The sequence below is a fragment of the Cynoglossus semilaevis genome, chromosome 18 (assembly GCF_000523025.1).
Source record: "Cynoglossus semilaevis isolate Cse_v1.0 chromosome 18, Cse_v1.0, whole genome shotgun sequence".
Lineage (NCBI taxonomy): Eukaryota > Metazoa > Chordata > Actinopteri > Pleuronectiformes > Cynoglossidae > Cynoglossus > Cynoglossus semilaevis.
The window spans coordinates 13976813-13986026 of record NC_024324.1 but is presented as its reverse complement, the minus strand read 5'-3'; the positions used below and the strand labels follow the sequence as shown (position 1 = coordinate 13986026).

General features: G+C 42.5%; 1 protein-coding gene and 1 long non-coding RNA gene across 6 annotated transcripts in view; both read right to left on the bottom strand.

The window, feature by feature from the left end:
- The window catches only part of fam49al (family with sequence similarity 49 member A, like), a 24143-nt gene extending 18777 nt beyond the window's left edge, over positions 1-5366 (bottom strand). Inside the window, exons 1-2 of one of the 4 annotated variants that reach the window (XM_025065057.1) lie at positions 5048-5366; positions 4835-4975 (exon numbers count right to left, since the gene is read on the bottom strand). The gene's annotated coding sequence lies outside the window, so the exon portion shown is untranslated. The remainder of the gene's footprint in view (positions 1-4834; positions 4976-5047) is intronic. The other 3 variants (XM_025065056.1, XM_008332081.3, XM_025065055.1) reach the window with 3 other exon arrangements.
- A 767-nt stretch (positions 5367-6133) lies between these two features.
- The window catches only part of LOC103394669 (uncharacterized), a 3821-nt gene continuing 740 nt past the window's right edge, over positions 6134-9214 (bottom strand). Inside the window, exons 2-6 of one of the 2 annotated variants that reach the window (XR_003052623.1) lie at positions 8728-8828; positions 8586-8649; positions 8407-8486; positions 8112-8199; positions 7740-7920 (exon numbers count right to left, since the gene is read on the bottom strand). This is a non-coding gene — a long non-coding RNA (uncharacterized LOC103394669). Of the gene's footprint in view, positions 6238-7739; positions 7921-8111; positions 8200-8406; positions 8487-8585; positions 8650-8727; positions 8829-9214 lie in introns of those variants that run through there. The other variant, XR_523175.3, reaches the window with a different exon arrangement.

The following is a 9214-nucleotide window of genomic DNA, read 5'->3' as shown; positions in this document are numbered from 1 at the left end:
GATGGATGGATGGATGGATGGATGGATGGATGGATGGATGGATGGATGGATGGGGCAAGAGAAAAAATGATGGATGGATGGATGGATGGATGGATGGATGGATGGATTGGAACGCAGTACAAGACATTTAACCCCTGGTCGTTCCCTGGTGGCTGTGCCACGAGCATGTAAACAGAAATACAATATTGATGATAGAAGAAGAGCTGCTCATAGATGATACTGTTTCGTTGTGTATTTTAGTGAATACAATTCAGTGTAAGTAAACGAAAACGATCTTGACATTTAGACATAAAAAGAAGTGTCTTAGCCCAAAATAATAATTAGTCACTGTCTCTTAACAAGAGATGTGTCTTTTAGGAGTCCCCACTGTGAGTCAACATCAGACATTTCGCTGCCTTAAAGCCTTTTTTATCTTCCACGATGTGTAAACACAGCACTGATGGATCTGTTCCCTATACTGCTGTTTGTGTGTCTTGTTGTGGATGTAAACATTGCCTGAACATCTGTGGCTTTTAAACATTTGCTTTATTGTTCCTTGAGGAAGTGAGCGTGTGATCCTGTGGGTTTATTCATCAACAGAAACACCACGATTCTCATCACGACTGTTGCCTGTAAAACAACGTACAAGTTGACTTTCAGATTCTCAGTGTATGTATATATATATATATATACTTAACAAACACAGTCAGATTACCCAGCAGGTCTTATTAAGAGGTCTGGAGCCTTGACGGTGATAACCTCACTAACTAGATCATTTGTCTTTCCTCCTATTATCCACTAATTGAAATGCTTCCTTTTATCCTCTGCTTCCACTCTCCTCTCCCCTGGCCTTCCCACTGTCCTAAATTGGTTTCTCTGTGGACCCTGAACTGGAGTATTGATCTCAAATATGGACAGAGAGCCGGTGTTTAGGCTTTTTTATTGATATTAGCGGACAGTGATTGACCCGGGAGACGGGCGACGGGGCTGTTTGAAGACCTTGGAGAGCAGGCTTGAGGTGTTATGATCACTCGTGGTCTATTTACACCTAGCTTCTTTCCTCTAAAAATATATCGTGTTTCTAAGCTAGGGCTCGGATCATCTTTACAGTAGCAGTCCAGAAAGTCTGCCTATAGTTTGATATTTAACATTTTATATTTCATAAAATAACGTAAAAGGGCTATTACGTTCTATTTTTAGTGTCTGTTAAATTCCTCCATTCATTTATTCCCTTAACAGGATCTTCTCTGCTCTGAGGGTAATCCCCGATCCTGAAAGATGCTGTATTGAAAAAAAACCACAGGATTACCAGGTAGATGATGATCGCATCTCCATTTCGTAAATGATTTAATCCCCCGATCACGGCGGGGAGACTGACAGATAATCTCTGAACTCTGAATTTAAAAGCAGAGGGAGATTCACAGCAGTGAGATACAGTAACAAATGCCTGAATGACAGATGGCTCAGTCAGCCAATCAGATTACAACAGCAGCGATGTGACAGGTATTTTCAGGCAGATCGCCGGAAACCAGCTGCGCCACATATGGAGGATGTTGAATTTTAATTAGACTAAGTACATCACAGGTCTGCCCACAGTTACTGTTGGCTACGCGTTGACAGTCGACCACATGAGCTCCTTTAGAAAGAAGAAAAGTCCAAATATTAAGCGTGGAATCAGAGCAGCTCTTTGTAACGCCTCCAAACTGAAAATGATTTGGTAACATTTTTCAATAAATACAGCTTGTCTTCAGTATCCCAGTTATGTGATTAAAGTAAATTAAAGGTGCAGTGCTTATATCACTGACGTGAAATAAAAGGTTCACTTCAACAATATCTGTGTGCAGCGTGGGCCTCATTGAACCCCCTAGTGGGTCGGTTTTGGCCCGCGGGCCTTATGTTTGACACCCCTGCCCTAAGGTTTTCCCTCCTAACCAAGGACTTCTCTGAGATTGTAACAGCAATAGTTCCTGGTACATGAATTAGGCTGAAGGCTTGAGATTTTAGGGTGCATTATCCTCTTTTTTTTAGCTTTTTTTTTACACTGTGACCCTGAAACTGTGAAGTATTCCAATGTGTTCACTTGGCAGTGCATCATCTTGTTGACCCACCAGGGGGGGAAACACCTGCTATCTCCAATCGAAAGAGGAAAATAGCACGTTTTTTTTTTTTTTAGTCCTTTCTATTTTGGGCGTTGCCATCTACAGTAATGTAACACCGAACCTGTGTAAAAGTTAAATGTGAGAAAAGTTTCTGCCGATGGCTGAAGGGCAGGATGGGAAGTTTTGGCCCACAGGCTGGCAGTGGAGTAGACAGTACAGAGAGCGCTAGTGGAGGTGGCAGTGACCTGAGCGACGTCTAGTTCACTGCAGTCTGGAGGACATCGTTACACATCATTACAACTGATGGGCTGAGGAGACAGCGCCTCCTCACAAATGACACATACTGTACTGAGAGGAGCCCTGTCTTTTTTTTTTCCTTAACCCAAATATATCACGACTTGCTATTTTTAGTCGCTCACTGTGTAGTAACTGCCACAATGGGGCAAACACTCACATGACAAGTCTATGGACTGAAACGCTTGTCATCATGAAGAGCGTTTATTATGTGTATAGTGAGAATAGTGTGAACGCAGGGTAATTGCTGTGATAACACAAACACAGCTCTGTTTGACAGTTTGCTGTTGAGGGGGACGTCAGGACACCGAGGGTGATATATGTATGTATATCTTGTGCCGTCCTTCAATCCCTGCCCCCCATATTTTTCCCTCCTGTTCAAGCCTGATAATCCTAACACATGCTATAGCTGCCTCAGAACTCTTACGGACCCTGGAAATGAGACGTTGTGAGGCACTAATCCCCTGCAAGACGGCAGGGTGAGGTGATAGCGCAGCCCACAAGACAGCGCCACATGCTGTCAACACCATTTTGCAGTGGATGAGGGAGAAGGAAGTGACAGGATGTACCAAGGTGATCGAGAGGCTCGGAATGAGGGCAGAGCAGTGATGAGCGATGAATTAATGAACGTTCCACTTAATGATAGAGCGTGAGAGACAGAGGAATGGACGCAGAGAGCAGACGAGGAGAGATGCTGACAGACAGAAAAAAGGCACAGCGGAGGAAAGGGAGGCGGTGTGAGACAAAGAGTGGCAGCGAGAAGGAGCGAGGAGGAAATGCAGACGGGCATGTTTCCATGGGCACACGGGAAAGATTTGGGGTGAGGGAGTGTTGCATCATCACCGCTGGCCAATGAAAAGCCCTGCTTAAAGATTTCAAAGGGAGTGTCCTAGCAACAGCCGAGTAAATACCATAGGAGCTACTATTCCATCTCAGAGGCAGAGAAAAAAAAATCCCCACCGGCACACACGTTGATTAACACAGCCATTAACTGGGTCACAAACATGTTTGCTGTTTCACTGCATCTTACATGTAAATGGGTTCAAATCAACAGATGGAGAGCCGTGATCAGACACTGCACGGTGTTTGCCGTGAGTTTGGCCCCAGGGCAGATAACACTCTGTGATGTATTATAACAAAACATATACATATAAATATTTAAATTGCACATTACATTTTAAAATGATTTTTTTAAGTAGGTTATACACTCACCGGCCACTTCATCAGGTGCACCTGTCAAACTGTTCATTAAGGCTAATGCCCTCAAGCTCAATACGTGGAGACATGTCAACATCGTCTACCGTGGACAAGTTCTCACTGAGCATTCAACGAGAAAAACAACGGTCATTTTTTAAAAATAGTTTCTTCAACATGGGCTGCGGCTGCAGCGGTGCTGGAGAGGCGAAATAGAGAATGTAGAGAATGCTAGAATTTGTTGGAACACTCAACGCCTCCACGGTACCGACCAAGCACTAGCTAAAAACGCCGTCATCTCTCTGAGTACTGTTGCTGATTATATCTGCTCCTTTACGACCAGCGTACATTAAGGATATAGCCCCAGATCACTAGTCCAAGAAAGCACCTTTAGAAATCTTTCCAATATAATCTGGGTCTAAGAGCTGAACAGAAAGAACTACAGTAGAGGGAAGATGGTGTCCAAAAAAAAAAAAAATCTTAACTATGTGATGCCATTATTCTATATATTTATATGTTTATATGTATGTATATTTCTACAAATGTGTGTGCGTGTTCGCGTGCTCGTGTGCCTCCCCTCACTCCCACCTGCCCGTAGTTCCACATGTCCACCCCAGGGACTTCATCACTGCTTACTTTCTGTACCGTTTCTCTCTAGTCACTTGTGTTTTTTTTCTTCTCTCTGTCCTACTGCAGAGTCACACAGTGGGCCATGGAGGGATTTCCAATCTGTCATGTACCCCCCCCAGCCCCCGTTTTTACACTGGGATGTACTCCTGAAAAGCCGTACCCGCTGTTCATTCATGGGTTCATTCAGTTTTTCCCCCCTCCCCCTAGATCCCCATTCTCAAATGCCATGCCCCCACCTCGCAGGTGTAATGTGTGCCTGTGGGGGGGGACTGGAGGGGGGTCATTTTTATCAGGCATTTTGCAGGTGATTTTCACAAACACACACTCACATATCCAAATATAGTATTATCTCCACCTCCAAACCCCTAAACTAGGACTTCCTCATCAAGCAGCTGTGAGGATCTGCAAAAATGTCTCCACAGTGTCAGAATATCTTCACACTGCAAAAAATAAGTGTGACTGAGTGTTCTTGAAAAGTGTCCTCCTGGTCATTCTTAGAATAAAAACCACCAATATTGTCAGGACCCACTAACATGTCCCACTTGTCAACCCCAAGGGTGTGATGTTGCTGGTCCACATCTAACACTAGTCCCCGGATCCTGGGCCACATCCATTCTCCATATAACCACAGGCAGTACCTCTATTCATCCACCAGTCTTTTCAACTACAGTCAAGCCCACAGCCATCTTCCATCCTCTCCTCCTCAGCCCCAGCTTACATCCTTGGCAGGGTGGGACTATCCAGACCGATCGTTGGTCGGTGCTACGAAGGTGAACTGACTGTAAATGATGAGGTAGAAATGGTAAAAAAAAAAGAAGAAGAAGAAGGGATGAGTCTAAGAAAAGGCTTACCGTCTGGATGTGCAGGAGAGGAGGAGGATGCTTCGGACCGCTTCCTTCCTTTTCTCTAGACCGAGGTGAAGCAGAGATGGATGCAGAGAACAAAAGGGAAGGACAAAGGGCAAAGGATAAAGACGGAATGCAGGCGCCGAGGACCGGTCGCTAGTGAGGAAATAAGAGACAGAGAATATTGGAAGGAGAGGACTCTGTCGGTTTTTCGGGCACTTCCTCCGTGAGGATCCTTTATTCTCGTAAGCCAGAGGGATGTGGATTCACCTAAACACTCAGCGCTGCTCTGCCTCACGCCACACAGCCCGCCCTCCCTCTTCCTCTCTCTCTCTCTTCCTCTCTCTCTTCCTCTCTCTCTCTCCCTCACTGTCTCTGCACTAGAAACAGCAGCTGTTGGCCTATGAGAAATAGAACACTGTGTCCCCCCCCTCGCTCTCCCCATCTCCTCCTACCTCGCTCGCTCACAAAGACCCCCAGCACACACACGCTTACATTCACCATGACCTCACACCACCCCCCTCCCCAATTGACTGACATCTCCCACTACACTGCTGTTTATAATAGAAGGGAGCACTTTGTGTGTGTGTGTGTGTGTGAGAGAGAGAGAGAGAGCGAGAGAGAGTGAGAGAGAGACTTGCATGGAATGTGTTTGACATTGTTTCGTGCAGCAGAGTGACATTTTCTGTCCGCACAGTGTGAAAGTGAATCATGGTGAGTAAGGAGGAACATGGGGGGTATTTTTGCAAACTGTGTGGGCGACTGCAGAGCATTTTCTGCAACTGTGTTGCACCAGCAGAGGAAATACACATCATTTGAGGTTATGAGCGACATGAGCGAGCGTGTGTGTGTGTGTGTGTTTATATTTACTCCTTCTTTGGTGAAAACGACAGGTGAAGAAAAGTATCTCTGCTAGTTAAAAGTCACCAGCACAGGCACAAGAGCAATGTCATTCTTGATATGTCCAGCCAGACCTTCTAACATCAAGGTGTAACTGTGAAATTAGATTTAAAAAATAAAAACAACTGACAAATTAAATGCAAGGAAAAACATTTTATTTTGTAATTTTAATGACATGTATTTCTTAATAGACAAATATCTTGCCCCCTTGTGACCTTGCACAGGTATAGCACTGGATAACAGATGGCTAGATAGCATGAATGCCCATTACCACTGGCCATGGCTAAAACTGATACCTGAAAAGTACAAGAAAAATAACTGCAGTAGTAGTGTTTTTATTTTCTCCAGAATTATACACAAATAATTCTTTCTGGACACCTGGGGCAGGAAGTCGGAATTTATCACACCCTTTTCACTTGCTTGTGTTAACTTGGATATGCTTTTATTTTATTTATTTATTTATTGTAGATTTTCACCAATGAGCTTTTCTGTAACAGTTGTCAAAGCACGCCTTTTCTATCAAACCTGTTTGTTTGTGTTAACATGTGTTAACAATGCTGTGTTCTTCTCATCTGCAGGTTCTTCCTTGCTGTGCAGGAGGAGGAGTTTGGCAGGAGTCAAAGGTCATGTGGCTTTCTACCCTGACAGCAACAGGTAAATGAGACCAACACAGCTTTTGATTCCAGCTTGTCCTTGTCATTCCATTCATTGTGTCTCCTCTACTATTGTCATTAACACATGTGCAATGGAGAAGAACACAGACACAGCAGCTTGGACTCTGCCAGGTAGAGTGAAGGAGCAACTTTATTTGAAGCAGATCGCCTGATGGTTGCTGGACTTGAGAGTGGTTTACTGAATTGTAATGACTTTTCATTGTGTAACTTGATTGCTACGTTATTGTGATAACAGATTTTTTTGTGTTTTTTTAGTTTAGTTTTTTACATTGTTTGTCGTTAATATATGTATTTAGTTCATTTTTAACTTAGTTATGTAGTGCAATCATTGTGTTGCACTACAATGGTGTAGCTATTGTTGAATTCTTTAGAGTACTAAGTAGTGGTTAATAGAAGTGTTTTGTAACATGTCAGCACGAAACACTTTGAACATGGTGTAGTTATCTGAGAGCGTTTGTACGTAATGTTGTCTTTATTTCATCTTGTTTGAGTTCAAAAGAAGAGGTTTAATGAAGTTGTTCCACTCCTGATGATGGGACCTTTGTATCCTGTGAGCACATGGTTGACAGAAGTAGCGTTGTGAGTATGTAATCTGTCCATCTTTACCTGAAGTGTTAAAGCTAAGAATTGCTGTTGTAATTTGACTTTTTTTTAAGTGTATCTATGGACTTTGTGATTGAATGCATGTTTTGTAAATGCAAAGTGTTTTGCTATTAAGAGTAAAAGGTTGTTCTATTCTCTGTGCCTCTGCTATTGTTAACAAATGTGCAATGGAGAAGACCGACACGGCAGCTTGGACTCTGCCAGGTAGAGTGAAGGAGCAACTTTATTGGAAGCAGATCACTTGATGTTTGCTGGACTTGTGAGTGTTTTACTGAATTGTGATAATTTGCTGTGTAACTTGACTGCTATGCTATTGTCGACTTTGACATGTTTTTTTAGTTCATTTATTTGTACTTAATGTTTAGTTATTGTTTAACTTAGTTATGTAGTGCAATCATTGTGTTGCACTACAATGGTGTAGCTCCAAATCTGTTAGACAACTGCATAGCAATCAAGTTACAATGATTGCACTACATAACTAAGTTAAACAATAACTAAACATTAAGTACAAATAAATGAACTAAAAAAACATGTCAAAGTCGACAATAGCATAGCAGTCAAGTTACACAGCAAATTATCACAATTCAGTAAAACACTCACAAGTCCAGCAAACATCAAGTGATCTGCTTCCAATAAAGTTGCTCCTTCACTCTACCTGGCAGAGTCCAAGCTGCCGTGTCTGTGTTCTCCTCCATTGCACATCTGTTTATGACAATAGCAGAGGAGGCACAGAATAGAACAACCTTTTACTCTTAATAGCAACACACTTTGCCTTTACAAAACATGCATTCAATCACAAAGTCCATAGATACACTTAAAAAAAAAAAGTCAAATTACAACAGCATTTCTTAGCTTTAACACTTCAGGTAAAGATGGACAGATTACATACTCACAACACTACTTCTGTCAACCATGTGCTCACAGGATTCAAAGGTCCCATCATCAGGAGTGGAACAACTTCATTAAACCTCTTCTTTTGAACTCAAACAAGATGAAATAAAGACATTACATACAAATGCTCTCAGATGACTACACCATGTTCAAAGTGTTTAGCACTAGCATGTTACAAAATGCTTCAATAAACCACTACTTAGTACTTGAAAGAATTCCACATTCAACAATAGCTACATGAAACAATTCAAGTAACAAATACTTTTTGGTTTTTGTAGTCAATCATCCACAGGTTACCTCTCTTCTGCTTCCTTTTTCCCCCCTTGGTTGGCAGCATTCCTGGACCTCCCTCTCACATGCTATTCTTTGGGCTCAAACTTAAAAAAAAAAAACAAAAAAAACAAAACTTTTAAAGGTCAACATTCAAACTTCCTGTGGCCTAAAAGAAGTTGGGAAAAATAACTAAAAACACTTACTGGTTTAAAGATGGCTTCGTGGGTTATTCACTGCGCAGTATTTGTTCTTTCCAGCCCTGATGTCCTGTAAACATTTCACACTCCGTAAATGCTGTCCAAAAGTTTAATTTGAAAAAAAACAAAACAACATGTTTCTCTTTACTTGAAAAGCTCACAAATGGCCAGGGCGACGACGTTCACGTAACAGAAACCAGATGCTTCGAACTTCTTGGCGTCATGGAGTCCACCGGTCTGCTGCTACACCTAAAAAGATTGACTTATCAATGTCATACGTTCGAGTGCGCACACACACGCTTAAATAATGAAAACGTAAATTTGTACCCTCGTCTTCTTTATGGATACAATTCACTACAAAGCGCAAGCAACGCTTTGAAGCAAACACCCCCCACGAAAGCCGCTGTTTCACTAACACACGTGGCTAAAGTCGCAACACCCAAAATGTTAGGACCACTCAAACCAAACGGTACAATTGAATCACAAACTGACTGAAGCAGTCAGAATTAGTTTGAATGTGCAAACCGTGCGGCTCAAACAGGCTACTGTTTAACCCGCTAACCGGCTTCCCCACTCCGCGGTTCAACAGCTTACGGACGGTTAAAAATAAACCGTTCGTAAGCTCTGCGGAATAC